This window comes from Emydura macquarii, unplaced genomic scaffold (genome assembly GCF_026122565.2).
Source record: "Emydura macquarii macquarii isolate MOO-44397 ecotype Brisbane River unplaced genomic scaffold, CSIRO-AGI_Emac_v2 contig_320, whole genome shotgun sequence".
Classification (NCBI taxonomy): Eukaryota; Metazoa; Chordata; order Testudines; family Chelidae; genus Emydura; species Emydura macquarii.
This window is the reverse complement of record NW_027130457.1, coordinates 338,223-362,452: the sequence shown is the minus strand read 5'-3', so window position 1 is coordinate 362,452 and position 24,230 is coordinate 338,223. Positions and strand designations below refer to the sequence as shown.

The window sequence follows — 24,230 nt, the reverse complement described above, 5'->3', positions numbered from 1 at the left end:
CTTTCTCTACTAGATTAAAGAGCCTTTTAGTACCAGATATTTTATGCTCTTGATGGTACTTAAATACTGTAAGCAAGGCACACCTCAATCCTCTTTTTGATAAACTAAACAAATTGAGCTCTTTGAGTCTCTCACTGTTAAGGCATTTTGTCCAGCCCTTGAAACATTTTTGTGGTTCTGTTCTTCACCCTCTCTAAAAATGTGGACAGGGGAACTGTATGCCGTATTCCAGTATCTGTCTCATCAGTGCCATGTGCAGAGGTAAAATAATCTTCCCTGTTTATACATCCAAGGATTGCATTAGCCCTTCTTTGGCACAGCTTCTCATTGGGAGCTCATATTGAGTTGCTTGTCCATTATGATCCCTAAATCCCTTTAATTCCATCATTTTGTAGATATGACCTGCATTCCTGGTTCCTAGATGTGTAACTTGGCATTAGCCTCTAGTAAAACATATTTTGTTTGAATGGGCCCAGTTTACCAAGCAATCCTTATCAGTCTGTACAACTGTCCTGTCCTCTTTATTACTTAGCATTCCAACTATCTTTAGGCCATCCACAAATTTTGTTAGCAGTGATTTTATACTTACTTCCAAATCACTGAGGAAAATGTGGAATAGTGTCATGTCTAGTAATAGTCACTGCAGAATCCCACAAGAAATATCCACATTCAATGATCATTTCCATTTGACAACTACTTTTTAGGTATGTCCATTAGCCAATATTTAACCTACCTAACGTTGGCTTAAACCAAAGTCTTGTCTATTGTGTGTTACCATTAAAAATCCCTTGGTGGCACTTGGAAAAATCGTGGTTTTGCCCTCTGTTCCTTGGTGAAAAATGTCACATTTCCACACTGTTGCTGATTTGCTGTGTAGCTGACCACAACTCCTCCTCAGAGGTGTTGGGTTTCAATGATGAGGCACAGCTCTTGTATGTTTATACTTTGTAATGATTGGGGAGATGAAACAATGCATAGAAATAGAAGGTAAGCTTATTTTAAATGTTTTGTCTAACTCTCAACACCAGAAATCTAGCCATAAACAGATGAGTCTCTAACTATTAAACAAAATAATCTGAACATCACAAGTAATGTATACTTAGAGAACCAGCATTTTCTTTTCTTGGGACCTGAAAGCATAAAGCTGCATCCTTGAACACCCATTGTGTGAAAAGTCTTTAGTCGGGGTTAGTAAGGGTTTGCAGGATTGGGCCTTTTTGTTACAGTTCTTCATAGTTTGTATTTGCTCTGGAGATAATTGATGGCTAAGATCCGAGCAATTGTCTTCAGAATTTTAATAAAATATTACAGGAAATTAACATGTGTCTAGAGAACATATATACACGTAATATATGGGCATTTTTTCACTTCTAGTCCCTGGGTTTTGTTTTAATTCATGTATAATATTAATACTTGGTACCCATTTGAATCACAGAATCATAGAATATTAGAGTTGGAAGGGACCTCAGGAGGTCATCTAGTCCAACCCCCTGCTCAAAGCAGGACTAACCTCAGCTATATCATCCCAGCCAGGGCTTTGTCAAGCCTCAGCTTAAAAACCTCTAAGGATGGAGATTCCATCACCTCCCTAGGTAACCCATTCCAGTGCTTCACCACCCTCCTAGTGAAAAACTTTTTCCTAATGTCCAACCTAGACCTCAACTTGAGACCGTTGCTCCTTGTTCTATCATCTGCCACCACCGAGAACAGTCTAGCCCCATCCTCCCTGGAACCCCCTTTCAGGTAGTTAAAGGCTGCTATCAAATCCCCGCTCATTTTTCTCTTTTGCAGACTAAACAAACCCAGTTCCCTCAGCCTCTCCTCATAAGTCCTGTGCTCCAGCCCCCTAATCATTTTTGTTGCCCTTCACTGGACTCTGTCCAACTTGTCCACATCCTTTTTGTAGTGGGGGGCCCGAAACTGGACACAATACTCTAAATGCGGCCTCACCAATGCCGAATAGAGGGGAATAATCACCTCCCGTGACCTGCTGGCAATGCCCCTCCTAATGCAGCCCAATATGCTATTAGCCTTCTTGACAACAAGGGCACACTGCTGACTCATATCCAACTTTTTATCCAGTTACCCCCAGGTCCTTTTCTGCAGAGCTGCTGCCCAGTTCGTCGGTCCCCAGTCTATAGCTGTGCAAGGGATTCTTGCTTCCTAAGTGGAGGACTCTGCACTTTTCTTTGTTGAACCTCATTAGATTTATTTTGGCCCAATCCTCCAGTTTGTTTAGGTCACTCTGTATCCTATCCCTACCTTCCGGGGTATCTATGACTCCCCCCAGCTTAGTGTCATCCGCAAACTTGCTGAGGGTGCAATCTACCCCATCCTCCAGATCATTAATAAAGATGTTGAACAAAACCGGCCCCAAGACCGACCCATGGGGAACTCCGCTTGTGACCGGTTGCCAGCTAGACATGGAGCCATTGATCACTACTCGTTGAGCCCTATGCTCTAGCCAGTTCTCTATCCATTTTATAGTCCATTCATCCAACCCATACTTCTTTAACTTGCTGATAAGAATACTGTGAGAGACAGTATCAAAAGCTTTGCTAAAGTCAAGGTATATCACATCCACCGCCTTCCCTACATCCACAGAGCCAGTCACCTCATCATAGAAAGCAATTAGGTTGGTCAGGCATGACTTTCTCTTGGTGAATCCGTGTTGACTGTTCCTGATCACCTTCCTCTCTTCCAAGTGCCTTAAAATGGATTCCTTAAGGACCTGCTCCATGATTTTTCCAGGGATTGAGGTGAGGCTGACCAGTCTGTAGTTCCCTGGATCCTCTTTCCTCCCTTTTTTGAAGATGGGCACTATATTTGCTTTTTTCCAGTCCTCAGGGACCTCCCCTGTTGCCACGAGCTTTCAAAGATAATAGCCAATGGCTCTGAAATCACCTCAGCCAACTCCCTCAGCACCCTCGGGTGCATTGCATCCGGCCCCATGGACTTGTGAATGTCTAAGCCTTCTAAATAGTCTTGGACCCGTTCCTTCAGCACTGCAGGATGTTCGCCTCCTTCCCATTTTGTGCCACCCAGTACAGCAGTCTGGGAGCTGATCTTGTCTGTGAAGACAGAGGCAAAAAAGGCATTGAGTACCTCAGCTTTCTCCACATCCTCCGTCACTAGGTTGCCTCCCTCATTCTCTAAGGGGCCCACACTTTCCCTAATCTTCCTCTTGTTGGCAACATGCCTGTAGAAACCCTTCTTGTTCCCCTTCACGTCCCTTGCTAGCTGCAACTCCAATTGTGCTTTGGCCTTCCTGATTTCATTCCTGCACGTTCGAGCAGTGTTTTTATAATCCTCCCTAGTCATCTGACCAAGCTTCCACTTCTTGTAAGCTTCTTTTTTGTGTTTAAGTTCGCCAAGGACATCTTTGTTAAGCCAAGCTGGACGCCTACCATATTTGCTATTCTTTCTGCACATCGGGATGGTACTGAGGGTAATGTATGTTTTGTAGCATGTAGTAGCATGTAGTAATTATATAGATGTAAAAATGTGTTCTTGGTTACAGTGCATTAGTTACCAAAAATATTTTTATTAACCCATGCAATATGTAGCATGCATCTGGGACTAATATTTGTACAGTTACTTTGCAATCCTAATTAGTACTGGTCTTTAGACATGCATTTAGTGTAAATCATGCGTACTAACAAATTCCTTTTCATTTGCCTCCTTCAAGTAAGGAGCATAATATGATTAAGGTTCCATATATATCAGTAACTTCTATATGCAGTTAAATTTTCACTTCCTCATGATTTCTGACTGCACAATAAAAATCTGAAATATGTAGTCTTGCACTGTCAGCTACAATAAGTTGGGTTCTGCTGACAGTTTCCTTGAACACAGATTTCAAATACATACGCATGAAATCTCATTCTCTTGACTCTCCTGAATAACAGAGCTGCCTAAATCTTCATATGCTTTGCACACAGTCTCTCTCATTCAACAGAAGCTGCATCTCTCTCTGTAGGCACTACAGCCACAAGCTGGCTTTATAAAGCAGAGAGAGAGAATTACCTTTGCAAATGCTGATAATGCAGGTATGACTCCAGTCATTGCTGCATTCATATTGGATTCTCTACTGCTAATGCCACTAGAGACTGTGAGCAAACACATTGGGCTAGGCTATGCATATATGGGTTATGCATAAGGATATCTTGAACACACAAAACATAGTCATAGAGCAATAGGATTGAAAGCCAGAAGGGACCACCAGATCTAGTGTGATCTCCTGTATATCACCGAAGACCAAGATTGCTGTATCTCAAATTTTAATCAGGCAACTGTTTATTCTGAGTTTGAACCCAGTTCCTCACAGGGGGCAAATCATAGGATGACAGTTGCATGTTTTTTTCCTATGCCCCAATTGGCCCATTTGCTCAGTATGGTTAGCCCAATGATGTGGAAGCCATTTTCATCTGGTAGCTCAGACACTGCATTTTCGGTCAAGCCCTGATCTAGCTGGGAAAGAGAAGGTCATATTACTGTGAGTTCAGGATATAGTGTCAGCCTTAATTTTAAATCATAAATGGCTGTGATAAAAAGTGCAACAGCCAATGCTGGCATGCCAGAGTGGACTAAGAAATAATATATGAGGACAGAAGCTAGAAATATGATCAGGTAATAACAAAAGGATATGCAGCCTGGAAAATGCAAGTTAATGCCTTGAGGGGAAAAGTATGAATGCAGAGATTCAGTGGGTAGGATAAACTAGGAAATAGCAATACTCAATGAGCTAGTGGTGACAGTGCACAGCCGATTAGGTAAAAACTTGCAATGCACTTTGACAGCAATATAGGAATGCAAATTTGTATTACACATGTGAAGGCTTGATCAAAATTGACTACTGAGGACACTAAGATTTTTCAGACGTAACCAGGGTATTTAGTCACTCACCTCTTATTAATTGTGATAGGAATTGTATGACTAAATTGTTTGGGGGTTTTAAAATAGTGTTTAACAGGAAGGAAGAAAAATTGTGTGGGTGATGAAGGGGGAGGGAATGTCACACTAGGTTGAAAGAAAAAAAAAATAGGTCTAATCCAGGGGGAAATAGTGTGAGGTTAGATGGAAGAGCACAAGCTGTGGAAGCCCAAGGAAGAAGGACAATTAACAATGGGATGGACAAAGCATTAGATAATACAGCATACTGCCTCTAATGCTTAGACTGTTGCATAAGTGCTGGATAAATGGTAAAAGTATGTATAAGGCATCTGATGCCAAAGGTTTTCATGAATTTATTCATGTATTTGTGAGCAGGTGTTCTTGCCCAGCGTAAAAAGGCGTAAACACGGACTGTAATCCAAAATCTCCTCCCTTTCTGAGGTTTGGCTTTAGTAACAGTGGAAATAGTAATATAGTGGATCAACCCAAACTATATTCCAGACTTGGCTTTTCCTAAGCTTCCTCCTCAAAGACATCTGTTAGATTAGTTTTCTGCCCAGATAATCACTCCCACATCCCTTGTAACCAGGATAAAATTAATAAACCATACCTGCCACACTGAGCCAGCATCTCCCTGTAGGATTCCATAATCTGCTGACAGGATGAATCAAGAGTAAATATCTTTTTAAAGGAGGGAGCTCCCCTTCCTTTGCTCCAGAACACTTGATCATGAGCAACATCTTCTAAGATGTCCTGAATTATTCCCCTTAACTACTTCACTAAACACAAGCAAATTTAGTTTTTACTTCCAGTAGCCACTTTAAACATTTGGGAAAAGAGCTGCGATCATCTGCTTTTACCCGTGTTTCTGTTCCAATGCAATTCATGTCATTGTGTTCTCTAGAACTAGGCTCTATTCTCACTGATGCCCTGGATTCTTCTCCCAGAGCAGGTGGTTAAACATTGAGATCTGCACCATCTGTAGCATTCCAGGCCAGCTTTGGACAGCTGCTTCTTAACACTTCCCAATACTGAGATGATATTCTAGAGCCAAATGAAAGCCCATTTCAGAATCCATGTTTACCTCTCCCTGGTACTGCTGTCAAAGTGTTTCTGGCACTTGTTCTTCACACACTTTACTCTCCTCCCCTCAGCAGAAAACTGACCATCCACCACTCAGACACCCTTTCTCCTCTAATCGAGATGGCCAGGGCAGCTTTCCATTGCTCCAGCTCTCTCCTTACCATGAGAGAATCAGAAGGCAGGACACTGCCTCCTTTTACTCCCTAACAGGATGCAGAGGCTCAGAATTTAGAGTAACTTGTTCTTTAGTCATGCATTGATTTCAAAACTTAAGTTTTATTCAGTGTTTTTAAATGACCATTATAAACATTTTAATCTGCCACAGTGCAAATTTTATTAACTTTACTTCCTTAGCATTACCTTTTTCAGATGCTGAAAGAATTCCCTGATGGCAGATAAGAGGGGAGCAATTATTCCTTTGCTCAAAAAGCTTGAGACTTTCCTAATAGGAAAAATATATAAGTGCATCATTGTGTTATCTCGTGTGTATTTGGAGCACAGGGAAAGTTTAGTTTGTTTTCAGTAAAGCTGTGTGTCAGGCTAATGTTACCAAGTTATTAAGTAGCGTTAAGAATAAATAAAAGGCATTTGAGAATTAGAAATGTGAGAACTGGATAAAGGAAAAGAGAAAATCAAGTGTAACAAACCCATCAAATACCCCAAGTGTTTGTCTGGCATGCATCATTCCAGAGAGAGAGAAGAGGAGCAGGCGGATAAAAGAATGAAGATCAAATATAAAAAAAAATACAGGGACCAAAATACATGTAGTAACAATAACAACTCACTAAAATCTTTAGCATACGCTGACATGTGGTGCTTTTACAAGGATATAAATGGGATGGGGGAGAAAGGTAATATATACATGAAAAACCAAGACCATTTATTGGTACAGTAGATATTTCCTTTATTACAATACAGGCTTTTTTTATGACTCAAGTAAAAGCATGAAATAAAATATTGAATGTTATTGGGGTATATAGTTCTGATTTACTGCTTAAAGTTGTTTTCGGGTCATAAACCTGATTACTCCCCAATGTACCATATGTGTCCACTTGAGCTTGCTGGGATTAACCAGATGAGCATCCATTCAATCTCCTGCCTCTTATGTTACAGAAAACATAGTGACCATTAAAGTGGTGCTGTAACTGTGAATAAAGCACTTTTGTTATTAATATGTATTGAAGTAGCAGCTAGGGACCCTTGTGAGGATCAGCACCCACTGTGCTAGGTGCTGTACAAAACAGGAGAAAGCAGTCTCTGTCCCAAAGAAATTACATTATGTTTTGAGACAAACCACACTGAGGGCTTGTCTGCATGGTGCATTAGTCCACACCAAAGTTTCCCATTTCAAACAGTACTACATTAATAAACACTAGGAAACTTTTAGTGTGCACAAGTAGGTCCACATGAGCCAGTTAGTAAATGGCATGCTTGTAGGCACTGAAATTTACAACGCTCCAGTGCGGCTTAATCCATCATGCACACATGCTCCAAGTGTTACACACAAAGTTACATTAAACTGCCTCAGTTCTCATCTTTAAAAGGGGATATCACTTCACTCCTCCCTTCTGTCTCCCCCCAGGGGAGGGACTTTCTTACTATGCATATGTACGGAGCCTAGCACAATCAGGCACCAATCTTTTTTAGTGTCTCTAGGCAGTACTATAATACAAATGTAGCAGGAGTAATGAAGATGAAGTCTCACCATCTTGATTTCTTTCCTAAGAAGTCAATATATGCCTGACTGTAAATATTGTGTAACACACACAATACTATCTCCCAACTAAGCATTACTTCTAGGACTAACACACTGTTAGCATACTGCTCCTCCCCTTATTGTATAAATGATATCTTCAAGTCATTGATCATATATAGGGGTGAATTCGCATGGGCCAGGAGGCAATTTTTTCATATTTTTATTTTATTAATATCCATCTGTGCACATAAATTAAACAGATTGCACTGGGTGATTCTGGCTGTAAAAACAACAGAAGGGTTAGCAAAAATATCTAATACACATAGTTTGAAAACACTGTAAGAGCATGGAGGAATGTGTAGGCTCTAGGTGATCTGGTACCTTAGAGAAAATGCCCACCCCAAAGCTGTAAACGCCAATAAAAAGTGTAGTGAGCATGCTGTGAATATTGGCACTGTTCCAACTTGGGATGCTGTTTTTCACACACTCAGCAGGAGCACTTTTGCCAGCACATTTTCCTTCTCAGTGGATTCTCCTGACCAAAAAGGACACAATGATCTTCTATGAGCCACATATTGGCTCTTTATTGTATATTCTGCACTCATTCCATATGGGGGGCTCCCTTTTTGTCAGTGAGCCCTACCAAAGATGAGGAAGTTGACCTACCATTCAGATGGCCAGTTAAAAATCAAAAACAAACAAAACAATAAGAGAGAGATCCAAAGTACACCAAGTTAAAGAAGCATTCATTAGCGGCAATGTGAAAATCTAGACAGAAAACATGTAATGAGATTCCTTTCCTCTAAGGTTGCTTTGAGCCTTGCCCATCAAAATGGTTTGGCACTCTAATAGTTCCTTAGAGAATTTCATATTTATACAGTAAATTACAGAAGATGGATGCTTCTTGTTTAGTATTGGATGAACAATGAAGAATTGCATTACTACTAAACTGGGCGATCCCTTATAGGTTGTAAAACCAGTATTAGAATAGAATTGGTGCTTCTGGGGTAAAATCAACATGTTATTTTGATTTACTACCATGAAATAGTCATTTAAAATGTGGTCATCTTTTTGACCATGTGTGCCAACAAGCAAAACAAAGGGAAGAAGCAAGTTTGTGGTATGGTCAAAATGTACAATACAACTGAATTTAGAGTAAAAGTGAGAGTAAGATTATGACTATTCAGTTCAACTATAAACATATACAGTAAAGTATTTGAATTTGTTTGGGAAAGGATGGGCTGATAGGGGGGACATGACAAGGACTGGACTGTTTTCCTCTGGGATTATCAAATTAATGTGATTCTCCACCCCACCCTGCCCTACCCCACCAAAAATTTCTCATGATCATAAGTATTTGGGGTACTTAATTCTCTAATGACTAATTTTGAAATAGCTGGAGAAGAAATTAAATAAATACAATGAAAGCAAAAAAGATTAATCAGAAAGCTACAATATATAAATCACACAGAATACAAACAAAAGGTTTAGTTTGACAAGTGAAAGAAAAGACACACTTTTGTATCCAGGTACCGTATAAAAATAATGAACAAATATCATGCAGCGCTGATAAGGTAAACAGTGTCATATGCCATAACACAACACCTTTGGAGCCATCACAGATGTGTAGATGTTGAAGAGTTGTGTGGTGGAGATATTTTTAAGGCATCGTGATGGATCAACTGAGCATTGATGGTTCAAGCAAAGGACAGTGTGGTGTACCTGTTGGTGGGGTCATGAACCAACTCATGCTTTTTTTCTCCTAGTCGGGAGGGTAATGGGTTACAAGCACAGGAAGATTTTCTGGCAACTGGGAGAGAAGATCATAGGGATAGCATGTTGGGAGCTTTGGAAGGAGTCTAGTGTTGAGGGCAGTTAGGGAGTGCATCTTGGGATCTGTGGAGTCTTAGCAGCTTAAACACATACAGAGCTTGCCTCAGCAATGGTGCATTTGGCATACTACAAGGGACTGAGTCAAGACAAGATTTTGGTATAACAGCAAGCCAGAAATCATTTGAGACCCACAATTACAGCATGTTACTGACAGCAGATATGATATCAACTTAATAAAACTCTTGGTTTGTCTCTAGTTGAGATGTTCTTAATACACAGCATTTATACCAAGGCTTGTTTTGCTATGCTCTATAGTTTTTAGTAGACACCATTATGACATTTGTTAATGCAAATCAACACAATAGGCTTTGTATATTAACACTATGTTCCTAAAAGCCATATGACACATAGGACCCGAGTGTGACATTAGTCACAGCCTCTCTTTTGGGAGGTCAGGAGGGATCATGCTGAAGAAGGAGCCCTGGTAGGAATTGGGCTGACTAAGTTGGAAATCCTCCTGCAACTGGAGAAGAGAAGAGGATGGGTGAGGAGTCTATCATACGTTGAAGGGTATGGGATGCTTTCCCCTAGTTTATCTGGCCAGTGTAAGAGGGTGGGCCATTTACCTGCTATTCCCTCATTTTTCCCACTCCTTTTAAGGAAGTCATCACCTCCAGTGGTAAAAGGGTTAAATGGTGCTACAGCTTCACATTCCAAATGAGACTTTCATCAGCACAAGGCCACAAAGGAAGCATTGTGTAGGTGTGTATAAAGTCTTGTCTATTCATGCAGAGCCAGTCACAATTTATCCGACAAATAATGAGTATTCGTATTTTCTGCTTTGTAAGCCACTTCATCTTATTCATGTTGTCTTTACGTAGAAGACCACAATCTACACTCAGCTGCAAAAATATAGGGAACAAGAAGTCTGTGCACTCCTACAATCTGTGTCTGAATTACATTACACTTGATAGTAAGGGCAGAAATAAGATCTCTACCAGATAGTCTATATTTCAATAGAGAAGATTTTTCCACACCACATTAAAGAACATCTGGAAATATCAGTTAATCAGGGAAACACTTACAGACCCCCAAGTATATCAGCAATAAGGAAAATGACTTAAATCTTCAGTGCATTTTGTCCATTTACCTGGTAAATGATTAGCAGGTCAGCTTCACAGCACTTGGAGATAGGAAATGAAGAATACTGAGTCCAATGAATCTGCAGGAGGAATATAGAGGGGGCAGAATGTAAATACTCAAGATCTAATTTTTCTGCGACATTGAAGTTCACATCTTATTTTGCAAACACAACATGGGATCTTTAATGAACACAAGTTGTCCAGGTATTAATTTGTCTCATGCAAAACAAAAGGAACTTGAATAGCATTTCATCACCCTCCTCATCCACTGATTCAATACTACATCAGAGGAGTATGTGCCACCTACTAAACAACTACAAATAAATTACAATCTGGCCCAGACCATCTCTGAGCAATAGTCTGTTGTAAATGGATCAAACAGTTGAGTCCCACATGCTCTTAAGCAGAACTGGTTGGAAATTTTAAAAAACCACAAAACCTAATTTTATCAGAAAATGCCAATTCGGTAGAACAAAATGTTTCACCGAGTCTGGTACAATTTGATGTAACGTTCCTCAAAAAACAGCAAAGCACTTGGGCATTCTGCCTCTATCAAAGCCTTAGGACTAAGGGACAGGCATCGCCTCTCCAGCTTCTAAAGCTGGGGAGTTGCTGAGAGGAAGAGCTGACTAGCTCTCTGCATCTCCAGCAGCAAGGCTGGAAGGTTCTTGTCAATTGTAAAATTGACAAGAGACTTCCATGAGGGTGGCTGGAAAAGCAAAAAATGCATTTTGGTTTTCCAGAAACCAATTTTTTCTTGAAATTCCTTCTCACAATTTGTGTGTGTGTGATTGTCACTTTGTCCCACTTTAGGACACAATTGTTTCCTCAAAAATGTGAACATTTTCATGAAAAGGGATTCCCCCCTTTTCAACAAACTATACTTCGCAAGCCCCAGGGTATGGGTAGAGTCTAGCCACTAATTTGAGCTTTGAGTCTCTAAGGCATACTTCCACACACACACTACTCCTGCCTGAGCCATTACTTGGAATGTGGGACTTTGCAGTCCACCTTCCCTAACACTTGAAGTCAGTGTCTGAAACCACCTCCTGAGCCCCACAGTTGCTTACACTGGCTTCCCCATATTTCCATCTAGCAGTGGGCATTCTGACTTCTAATTCAACCCCTTTCAGGGAATATGTGTTAGAAAATCAAGGAACACAGGCTTAGCAAAGGAATTTCTTAAGCACAATCACTTTACTCTTAAAAAGGACTGGAAAGTTACAGTTCTTTGCAAAATAAGGAAAGTCCCAGGACGCTCCCTCCTCCTATCTGATTCACCCCTTCTGTGAGTCTGAGGTCTTGTCAGCCATTTCAGGCTACGCAGAGTTCCTCCTGCATTCTCACTCACTCTCTCCAGTCCATACTTCTGCACGTGGCCCTCCTCCACAGAGACACACCCTCCTTAAATATATTTTCTGTCTCTTTTGGCCACGTGCCCTGGCTGAGAAAATCCAGCTCCTCCCCAGTTAGGGCTCTGTGTGGAGAATGCACTATTACCTGGGGAAAAGCCAGTAGTTGAGAGACTAGCAATCCCAGTCAATGACCCTAGATTTCTTTTGTTATGGATTCTACTTGGCTTGAGTTACCTGAGGGAATCCTAGCCTGAGATGATCTGGCTGCAGACATACTCCTTTACAAGGTTCAAGTTAGTTAAAGTTCAGCACAAAACCATAAAATTATGACAGACAATTTGTGTCAACTTGAAACTATCATAAATACACAAGAGAATCAGACTGATGTCAGTAAGATTTCTCTCTCCTGTTTCAAGTTTTAATCTACAGTATACTACATAAATATGTGGTATATAATTGGAGCTATGCATCAAAGATTTCAGATCAATGTGCCTAAAATTAGGCTTATTAATATGTAATGGATTTGCACTGTGTGATGCGCTTACTTACTAGAAAAGATATTATGGGCCTGATTTTCCAAAGTGGTGGGAATTTATAGATTCAGTTTCCTTAATTGAAATTGCAGTTGCTCAACAGGTGTTTAAAAAAAAAAAAAAAAAAAAAAAAAAGACTATATTTTATTATTTAGGAACCTACATGTTGATTTTGGAGCCTAACTTCATGCACTGAGGTTTGAAACTTTTGTCCCTTGTGGCAAGGTGGTCCTGTTTTGCCCCGTGGGTCTGCGCTCCTTACGGCTATGCCGGTGGTGCGGCTGGATGGGAGCGGGGAAGGGGGGGGGCTCGGTCCCACCCTCCACCCCGGACCCCGACCCAGGGACCCTGCGAGGAGTAGCCTCAAACAGCTTAGTCCAAGGGGCTACTACCTTCCCTGGGTCGCTCTTCTGTAGCCCCCCGGCTTGTGGTTCTCCTTCAGGCTCTCCTCCGGTCTCCACACCTTGCAGCAGCAGCTCCGTTCCTCTACTGACTCCACACCTTGTAGCAGCTCTACTCAACTCCCCCTCAGCTGCCCCCATCTGCCTGACTGGGAGGCTTTTAACTGCTGGGGCAAGTTCCTTGAGTGGCCTCAGCTGGCCTGATTGGCCTAATTGGCCTAATTGCCCTGGAGTGGCCGCAGCTGGATCACCCAGGGAACAAAGATTTGCAAAGCCTGGGGCTGATATATATGCCTTCCAGCACCCTCCTATAGCCCTCAGGGCTGGCCCCGTCAAACCCTGTAATGTTAACTTCTTTGGAGATGCTTCCTGACTAGCTGTCATATGTGTTTTCCCACAAACTTGCGAGTCCAACAAGTCTGTTGGAACTTTTCTGACCCTTTTTCCATGCACCTACAATATCACTGTTAAATTTGAAGTACTTTGAAACTCCAGGATAATCTGCTGCCAAAATACTGCTTAACTTGTCAATTTAATGGAGTGGAAAAAATACTTGTTATTCATTTAGTAAAACTTTGGGTGGAATCTAGTTGGGAATTGCTTCCATGACATCTCTCCCACAGAAAATGTTAGGCTAATGGATTTGGCACTTGTGTAGGCAGGCTGAAATTTTGATAGGTCATATACATTTGCCCAGTGGATAATTGGGCACATTTCCTAGTTTCCTTTTCAAGAAAGAAATTTCCATAATATACAGCAAGAGACAACGGGGTTCTGCAGAATGATGTCTGGGCGCTTTGGGTATGCACACTATGTATCAAGCATAGATACCTATTATCTCACTATCTGAGCACCATAATGCCCTAGAAGTGTGTTTTTCTTTGGCTAAGTGAAAGTCAATTAAAAATACTGTGTCCATCTCACTAAGCTCTGTTTCTGAGGATACACAGAAAAGGTGTACAGTGTATGCCATCTTCTGGCATTGATGTCTTCTAGTGCTGATGGGAAGGCTAAAGTCATGGGCTGATGTACGTGACTCTCCCATGCTTAACTCAGAAATTGAATTATTACTAGGAAAAAAAGAACAGGATTTGTAAATACTGTCTAATTTTTTATTAAGTAACTGGCTTATAGTTACCAGGATAATCAATCAATTTTTAAAAAATAAATAAATCCTGGTAATAAAAGGACAGGCCACTGAGACTTTCCAGACTGTTACATTTGTGGTCACAAAAAAGTTGCTCTAATTGTTCTGAATGTAAAGTTGATTTGATGAGCTTTTTTCTATTTTGGATTATATTAAGAGAGCCTTGGTTCTTCCCTCATTATTTTTTCTAAGAAGCTGAGGCCTGGTCATCTCACTGTATCAAGATATTAGGCATGGCAATGTATGAGAGAATATGCTGCTCTGTTTGATCCACTCTATTCTGAATTCTAGACAGCTGATGCTCTTTGGATTCCATTTTGAAACCAACCCTTTACAATCCATGGCTCACATATTCCCCATCCTTTCAGAAGAGCTGGTACTATAGGACCGCAGCTTACAGCTGCTGAATGAGGACAATAGTTTGGCAAACAAACAAACAAACATTTTCTGAGAACTACCTCTAGCCGCAATAGGAATATGGCAACCTTTGACCTAAATAGGCATTTGAAAATTGGCCTGTACAACTCTTACCTACATTTTTATTCTCTTCTCTCTGTCCATCCTGCTTTTTTTTAAACTTCTGCTTTACCCTCAAAAATTGATATTCTGCATATATTTTATGAAGTAACTCCTTATTTTACAAGTACCTGTTACCAATTCACATTTATCTCATGATCTCCTTTAGTAGCAAACAAAAAAGGAATAGAACAATTAACTCTATCTTTAGGAGAACAAATGGGCAAATAAGTTACTTCTAATACCCAGCAGAAGTAATTAATTGCATACACTGTACTAAGGCAAATTCACTCTTGGTTCAACAGAAGTCAATGAAGTTACATCAGGAATTAATTTGTCCCTGAAAGTTTATCATTGCAATGGAGTGTCTATCCCCACTGCCAGGAACTAGCTGTCTCAGATAAGGAGCTAAAAGATTTAGAAGTTGATTTTTTTACAATAAACTTTGCACTCTACAGGTTTATTATAGGATATTAAATTACTTGGTGGTGGTGTAACACACAGACTTGGCAAGTCAGTCAACTGACTGGAAAAATGTCATTTGATTGGTCAAGAGTTCCTATTATTTGATCAAAGTTCTATGGACATGTCCCATGCCAAGGCATGCACCAGTGGTTGGCACATGGCTCTGTATGAAATCATGGAAGAATTAAGGGCCATATCCTGCTGTGTTATAGCCATGCAAAAACAGTAACAACTGTTTTCAGTTCAATTACTTTGGATTTACACTAATGTAAACTGAGCTGAATTTAGACTTTGATATATACTTTATATTATTTAACACTTATAAAGAATTGATGTGGTCAGGTAGGGCAACAACCAACATAGTAAATTGTTACTTGCTTAAGAACATATAAAGATCATATTGAATTAAACCAACAGTGGCTTCCGACAGTGGCTAGTGCCAGACGCTTCAGAGGGAAAGAACAGAGCATGAACAGAACAGGGCAATTACTGAGTGATCCATTTCCTGTTGTCCAGTCCCAGCTTCTGGCAATCAGAGATTTAGAGACACCCAGAGCAGAGCACCCTGGCCATTTTTGCTAATAGCCATTGATGGTCCTATGCTCCATGAATTTACCTAATTCTTCTTTGAACTCAGTTCTAATTTTGGCCTTCACAACATCCTCTGGCAATAAGTTCCATAGCTTGACTGTTTATTATCTGAAGAAGTACTTCTGTGTGAATTACACCTACTGCCTATTTATTTAATGAGTGACCCCTGGTTCATGTGTTATGTAAAGAGGTAAATAATGCTTCCATATTCACTTTCTCTACACCATTCATGATATTATAGACTTCTATCATACCCCCCTTTCAGCTGTCTCTTTTTAAGATGAACAGTCCCAGTGTTTTTTAAATCTCTCTTCATTTTGAAGCTGTTTCATAACCCTAATCATTTTTGTTTCCCTTCTCTACACTTTCTCCAATTCGAATATACCCTTTTGAAGATGGAACAGAACTGCACGCAACATTCAAGGTGTGGGCATACGATGGATTTATATAGTGGCATGATGATATTTTCTGTCTTATCACCTTTCCCTTTCCTAATGGTTTCTAACATTCTGTTTGCTATTTTGACTGCCACTGCACATTGAGCATATGGTTTTCAGAGAATTATCCATGATGACTCAAATCTCTTTCTTGAGTGGTAACAACTAATTTAGAACCTATCATTTTGTATGTGTAGTTGGGAACATTTTTTCTAATGTGCATTATTTTGCACTTATCAACATGCTTGTGGACAAATCTGTTGACTTTTGCTCTTTAGAAAGCATTTTTAAGGTGAATAAATCAGGCTGAACAGCACATTTTGAAAATGTTTCCTTGTCTGTTTCACTCCTCAGGAAACAGCTTTCATCTATTATGATCTTGTATTGATTATACCTTGAGATTAGCCACTATGTGAGGCATATGGAAAACATGTCATAGTGAAAAATTCAAGGAGTTCAATCTGTTTTGCTTAACAAAGAAAAGGTTAAGGGCTGACTTGATAAGTCTATAAGTACCTACATAGAGAACAGAAATTTCATAATAGAGGGCTTTTCAGTCCAGGTGATAAATTTAGAACAAGATCCAATGGATGGAAGGTAGGCAAATTCAGACTAGCAATAAAGGCACACTTATTTTAACAATGGGGGTAATTAACCACCAGAACAATTTATTAAGGACTGTGGTGGATTTTCAATCATGATTGAATATTTTTTTCTAAAAGATAATTCCTGTTTGAATTAGAGGTTCATTCAGGGGAGTCTTATGGCCTTCATTATATAAGAGATTACACCAGATGGTCACATTGTTCCCTTCTAGTTTTATAGTCTATGGCTGAGACAGGAAATGCTATTATAGGGTTAATATTGCTATAAATATTTCACTCAAGAAGTATTTCATGAAATAGTAACACAATGGTACTTCACATAGCATTTCTCCTTCATAAAGATGGCAGTTTGGAGTGATAGTGACCTTTATAATCTTGCCCCACTCTTCCATTTTCCCCTGCTGGTTCTGATTACATTTCACTTGAGACCAGAATCCATCACCACTATTCACATTGGATTAATATCTTGCCCTTGAAGAGAAAGGATTTAACATTTTTGAGGTTCTGTCCTATTCATTGTGGGAGGGATAAGGAGTGTTATAAACATTTTAAAAGATCAGAATTATAGTTTTCAAATTTTGAAAAGCTTAGTTTTTCTTTACTCAGGGGATGAAATTCATCTCTTGTGAAGTACAGAGTTCTACCAGAGATGACTTTATACATGTGTACTGGTAAAAAGCTCAGCATCATTATTTTCATGACTCATACTGTAAACAAATATAAATTAATACACTTGAGACAGTGGATCATGTTCTACCCAGGTCACTGCAAATCCATAAGTATCTCCATTGAGTACTCAATGAATACTTCAGATTTTAGTACACTGGTATAACTGGAAGCTGATTACAACAGGAGTATCATAAAAATTAGCACAAAATTAACCCAATCTCATTACTTTTTGAAGGTTGAAATATTGTGGTCCTTTACAGATGTTATACCTGTCTCCAAAAGTTATATCTAGAGACAGATTAAAGAGTTTACTAAATTTACTAAATCAACTTGGTTTAATCCTATTTTTGTACTTAATGGGGATGCAAACTTTTTTTTTTGGTCACTTCAGCATATACCTGGATCTCTCAGTTAACAACCACTAGGGAGACTAAGAGCTAGCTAACTACTGAAAACAGCTATACAGTATATTTTTAAGATTTTCTGTAGACAGCCAACATTTCATTGTCTTCAGGGCATCACTTCATTATTTCCCATTAGTAGATATAGCAGATGTCCCAGCTGAACTGGAGACATGATCACCCGGAACAAATCACATTTTCACTACCCACATATTGCATCTTGTTGACTCCACACAGGTAATGCCCAAATTTTAGCTGAATCTCCGAGGTATCAGCTTCTGACTTAAAATCCTATATTCTGCATCAACACTTGACATTAAACAAAGGCTGATTATATTTAGTATGCTTATTTCAATAGTAAATGACAATGGAAGAAGACTGAAAAATAAGATTCAAAATTTAAAGCATGTAAAGATTTTATAAAATGTAAACTTTTTAAGCCCCTTTCAGACACCAACTGGAATTATGTTGAAATTTGAAACTTTACTTTCTATTTTTCCATTTAAAAAGAAATAAACACCAGAAGAAGAAATTACATTTGTATGAGAGCAAAATAAATGGATGAGCAAGCTCACAGGGAAACTGAGATGTTAGTATTTGAGGGTTCAGTTTACAAAACATTCAGTGGGAGTACAGGTTAGAATGTAAGGTGTTTTCCTACCTCATATCCAAATAGTGCCTAGCATAATTGTATCTTTATCCTTATTAGCATTTTTAGGTGTTACTGCAATACAAATAATTAAAATATTGTTGCCCCAGGCTGTACACGGCTCAGGTGCTAAGGAAAAAAACTTGTAAGACTACTTGTAACAGTACCATCTGGTGACTCCTGCCACAACACTATTATTTATGCTGAGCATTGGATTGAGAGCAGCATCCCACCTACCAGCACAGAGATTATTAAAATTTTAAAAAGAGAAATCTTAGATTTTCCTGCCTTTCATGGAGGAGTCATGGCAGTAAGCAGCCTTAAGTGTGGTGGAGTAGTAGCAACAAGTAGGAATGGACAGAAGTGCCCTGATGGCTGGATTGGCAGACAATTTCAAGTTGGAATGGCATGAAAGCACAACAGCATCACGAGTATAGCCACACATGAAAAAAATATTTTCCAAAGTTATGGCAGTAGTTTAAGACATATAGCAGAAAAGACCTCAATGTACTATGTAAATCCTTATATCAACTGTATTGTAAAATATGATTTGCCTGCCTACAAAGTTTGCCCCTTTCTAATGCAGCCCCTACATGAGCACTGTAGCCAGCAGCAAAATGCATCTGGTCCTAGATGTCAATGCCATCCTTGAGTCATATTCCAGAGAGAGAGAGAAAAAAAGCAATCGTTTTCCAATATTCAGTAGCAGACTCAATGTTCATTCAACTAAGAAGCCCTAGAGCTGTAATTATGAAGCAGGTGACCAACTACCGTGCACGCTAATCTTTAATCAACACATACTTGAAGCTTGGAACCCGTAGTACAGGAAAGTGACTCATTAATTTAATAGCTTAAAGGAAAATCAAATAGGAACACGTTAAGAATAGTCTGACAGTTCATTACCGTGCTAGAAATTTGGGAGAGTAAAATTTCTACTTATCTGGAACTTCTATGATGATTTTACTAACAACAAAAGAATTCATTAAAGAGATCAAAATGTCAAAGACTTATATGGAAGTGACAGAAATTTTCATTCTAGATTTTCATTTTATAGAGTTATTAAATATGTTTTAATTTTTTTGTTATGGCAAACTTAGACTGAGGCTTACTATGAAATACTGCCACTTTCACTGAAATAGCTAGAGGGTTAGATTCTGATCTTACACCAGTGTAACTCCATTACTTCAATGGAGCTACCCCTAATTTATACCACTGGGAGAGAGACTAAAGTCAAGCCTATTTTGTATGAAAAATGAGGAAAAAACAGATAGAGCAAAACTTGACTGGTGGATTCAATAGCCCTTTGAGGTTTTCTTAATGAATGATGTAGGCACCCTATACTTCAGGGACCTTGGAACTTAATCTGGAGTTTTACAGTTGGGAAGATCCTGGGAGACTACAACTCCCATGATGCCTTGGGGAAAAAGGAGAGAGACTCTTCCCCTTCCAGGGAGTCAGAGAAAAGCATGTGGGGACTCCATTCTGGTGCTGGGGTAGAGCGCCGTTGAGGCTGGAAGCTATTGGCTGACTGCTGCTGGGGTCCCAAAGCTGCTGCTGAGAGCCTGCTGGAGTTTTGATCGAGCAGGGAGCTTCAGAGGTTGGTGGCATTGCCCAAGCCAGGGCAGGGACTGAACCTGGAGCTGACTGAGGTGGGCCTGCAGTGAAGGTGGTGAGAGTGCCCCTCCCCTCTTTTGTTTGGGGCAGGGCTTATAAAGGAAGGGGCACAGCAGAGAGATTTTGACTGGGCCTGAGAAGAAGAAGAGAGAGAGAGTCCGTTCAAGCAGGGCCAGGACTGCAGACATTTGGTAGGGCCAACTCCAAATCTTCAGCTTGATACCTTGGCTGAACTGGTGCACTGAACCAACCGAGTGCTGTCTCCTTCGGATCTTTAAGCACACCCACGCAAGAAAGAGGTTAGGTCTCTGAACTCTAGGGGAGTGTACACTCTGGAGGTGAGGTAAATAATGGCAGTGTAAATGCCAGCTACACAAGTTTCATTTATTACTGTATACTATTTTTATTAATTGATTTATTCATCTGCCCCTGCGGATTTAAAATAACAGTGATGTTTAATTTCAGTCTGTTACACCATATTTCCTTAATTTGTTACGTAAAGGTGTGTTAACTCTAATTAAAGTATATTGGATGTTCAGTTTGCATAATTGCAATTGTTGAGTTAGACCTATGTCTCAGATTATTAGACTAGGTTTAGTCCTGGAAGCTCCCAAGACGTGCTATTGAGCATGTACAGGGGCCAGCCAGGTGGAGGCACCACCAAATTTTAAATTCCTTTAAGAGTAAGGGGCTGCAGTAGAGAGGTGGATAGAGGATTCCCACCTATCCTACATCATCACTGGGATATTCAGTATCTCCTTTGTTGTCAGCAACCTTAGGCACCCTTGCACACCTGTGAGTGTTGCCTGCTCCCAAGTAACCCAGAGTAAGAAGGGCATTACAATGAGTTAAAGTATCTTAAGGTCTGCTTCGATCATAATATATCCCTTTGAACTGTAATTCTGTAACTGGATATTCTTTTATTTTAGAAGCCAGTCCTGCCCCATCCTCCAAGAGTACGGCAGGCTCCATCCATCATACAATTACTGTTGTTCCACTGCAGTGAAGAGGAAAAATATAGCATGTGCCACCTGTGGAATCCAGCTCACCTGAGGCTCCCAGAACAGCTTCCCAGAGTGATTCATTAGGGTGGAGAAAGCAGATGGTAGGGCTGTGTCTACTACTCATGGACCTCATTTGATTAACCAATGCAAAAACCACAAAGCCATTTCAGTCCAGACACTAGAATAGATGTCATGGTGCAGGTAGACTCTGTTCCGTGGCGTTGTGGGAGCAATCCCCCAAGTCCACCTGAGAAAGTTCGTGTATAGCCCAACTTCTTGCGATGAGCCCTGGGAACTGCCTCTTGTCATTAATGAAGTAGCGCTTCTTAAATTGTACAGACACATGCCAAATGGAGAAAAAAAACGATGGCAAAAGGCTAACTACAGCAAGGGAGTGCAGTAAAAAGGGCATGAAAAGAATAAAAAATAAATAAATAGCGATTGCTCATTTTAACCATAAATAAAAACATTGCAAGAAATTTAGACATTAATAGCACATAAATCAGCTGCAGAAATTGATAATCTTATATTATAGTTCCTGGATTGAAATCTGATTCAAGTGGTCTCATAGACTTTAAGGTCAGAAGGGACCATTATGATTATCTAGTCTGACCTCCTGCACAATGCAGGCCAAAGAACCTTACCCATCCTCACCTGTAGTAGATCCCTCAACTTATGACTGAGTTATTGAAGTCCCCAAATAATGGTTTAAAGACATCAAGGTACAGAGAATCCACCAGCAAGTGACCAATGCCCCATGCTGCAGAGGAAGGTGAAAAACCCCTTCCAATTCTCTTTTCTCCAATTTGTATAATATTTACACTGATTGTGTTTGCTGTTCACTTCACCTGAACCTGAATTTATTTGACAATGGATACAGGGGAACTTGTGAGAACTTCTTAATTTCTAGGGTATATAGAATCAGGCTTGGTAGCAGTGAAATATTATGAGTATCTGCATAAATGAAAGCTAAAAATGGTTAAAAAATGCACACAATTGTTTAGGGGAGCTCAGGCTTAGTCCTTGAGGGGAAATGCAGTTTGGGTAAAAGCTGTTTGTGGTCTCCCTTCTGCATATGTACCACACACAGTCCAAACTTTGCCCTACATGGTCAAAAGCTGTTGCCTTTCCAAGTACTCTATATAGAAATTATGAGCAAGTTATTTCTCATTCCTGGGTTCAGCAGTACCAATTATTTGTGAAAAACAAACAAACAACCCTCCTGTGTATGGATCTTTAAAAAGAAATGGAAAAACTGCATCCATCATCCAATGTTTATGAAAGCAAGTCTCAGAAGAGTTAATGTTGAGTCTTTTGGGAAGGCAAATGGTTATATAAGTGGAGGGGTCTCACACAAGAAATGTAATGGAAAACCTACCCTGCAACAAGACAGAAGAAAATTATATAGACAAAAAGCAATATATTTCAATAACAGAGCTCTGTGCAATACAAGCAGCTAAATGATAGATTACTGTGAATAAATGTAAATATACACATTTCTGCATTCAGTTATTGAACTGGCTTCAGTAAATATATGCCTCTTGTAACCTCAGTGCAGAACAAACAGAAACTGGATTCTGCATAAGCAATAAAACTATATTAGTAAGTAATATTTTAAACATTAGTTTCAATAAGAATATACCCATTTTGGCCAAGATATACATGTTAGACAGGGAAATACCCCAGTGTGAATTTAACCATGTGCAATTTTTCTCTATTTAGCATAATTTTCCTTCAATCCACACATTTTGAAGGCCAAGTCTGCTTATAGAAATACTTCACTGTGTAATGTGAGCTTAAGCAATAACCTGATATACTGCCATTTCTTGAAACTTTCAGTCTTACCTGGTGGCTGGGTTTATGAGCTATTTAAATACACTTTAAGGCCCTGATTCAGCAAGGTATTTAAGCACATGCATAATTTTAAGCACGAGCAATGAAGTCAATTTTCAAGTGTTTACACTTAAACATATACTAAGGTATCTTGCTAAAAGGGGGCCTGTGTGTGTAACAAGGCTATATCCCTTCCTTCAGGATGACTTATCCTGCAACAGTGAGAGACAAGGAAATACCCAGTGATTCAACCTTGCGGAGTTTCTGTGAAATGTTCTTCTCAGGTGGAGGACAAGCTCAGTGGTGAAGACGAGCCACTGAGCAGTGCCTCCAAATCCTTCAAATCCCAGAGATCTATAGGGAAAAGAAGCTACAACCCCACAGAGAGCTAGGTCCTCCAAGAGGGCACCTGCCTATATACCCTCACCTCATCTTTTGAATCCCTAAAAGATACAACCTCAGAGTTATATTCCCACTAGCTCATCTCCTGCACAAGCCCTCCTTCTTCAGCGCTTCTTCGGAAACAGTGTAGGAGCTCATGCTACTTGGTATAGCATCACCACAGTGGAAGTTTCTCTAGAGACAATCAGAATTATTTTGCTGACCTCTATTGGTTTTTGTACCAGCTCGAAAAGCAGTAGCTCCAAGAATCATACATAAGCTGCAGGGACCAACAGACTTGTTGCTGTGGTCTTGATACAAGAGATTTTTAAGCTGCTCTAATTAATACAAAAGGCCAGTACCAGAGACAGCATGTAGCCATACAGCTGAAAATTCAGGCAGAGAGGAGGAGAAAATTGGTGAAGATTTTACCTGCTTTAATCAGAAAAACAAAACTGGGTGACAGATCATAATGATTAGACATGAAGAGTAATATAGTTAGTTTTAAGGTTAAGGCTTCTGATAAGTAGCAATTAATAATAGTTTTGAATAAGTTTCAGTTAAAAATTCAAAATGATGGCCGATGATGTCATCAGTTAAAGAGGAAAAAGAAACAAAATAGAGGTATTAGGAAATTGCCCAACATCGGGAAGGATGGGGTAAAATAAAGTTCACTCCTAATATCTGAAAGGAACGGTCCATAAGTGAGAAGGTGGAGCAAAGGAGAAGCCAAGTTTGAAGAAAACAAGTGAAGATAATTAGCATATCAGATAGCCAATTGGTTAAAAATGATATCATCTTGTAGGAGGAACAAGAGGAGGTCAGAGTTTGAGGTAAACAAGGCAAAACTAATTAGCATAGTGGGCAGTTAATTGGTCCAAAATGATCTCACCCTGGGTGGGAAGAAGTTGTTGATTTACATTAAGAAAGCAACCAATCAGAAAGAAACCGTAAAGGTAAGAAAAATTGCATACAAGGCAGA

General features: G+C 39.8%; 1 long non-coding RNA gene across 1 annotated transcript in view; it reads right to left on the bottom strand.

Annotated features, from left to right (window-relative positions):
- Positions 1-4,278: 4,278 nt before the first annotated feature.
- LOC137167148 (uncharacterized) overlaps positions 4,279-24,230 on the bottom strand; it is a 34,264-nt gene continuing 14,312 nt past the window's right edge. The window contains exons 2-5 of the long non-coding RNA XR_010924026.1: positions 10,656-10,727; positions 6,337-6,418; positions 5,504-5,547; positions 4,279-4,470 (exon numbers count right to left, since the gene is read on the bottom strand). This is a non-coding gene — a long non-coding RNA (uncharacterized lncRNA). The remainder of the gene's footprint in view (positions 4,471-5,503; positions 5,548-6,336; positions 6,419-10,655; positions 10,728-24,230) is intronic.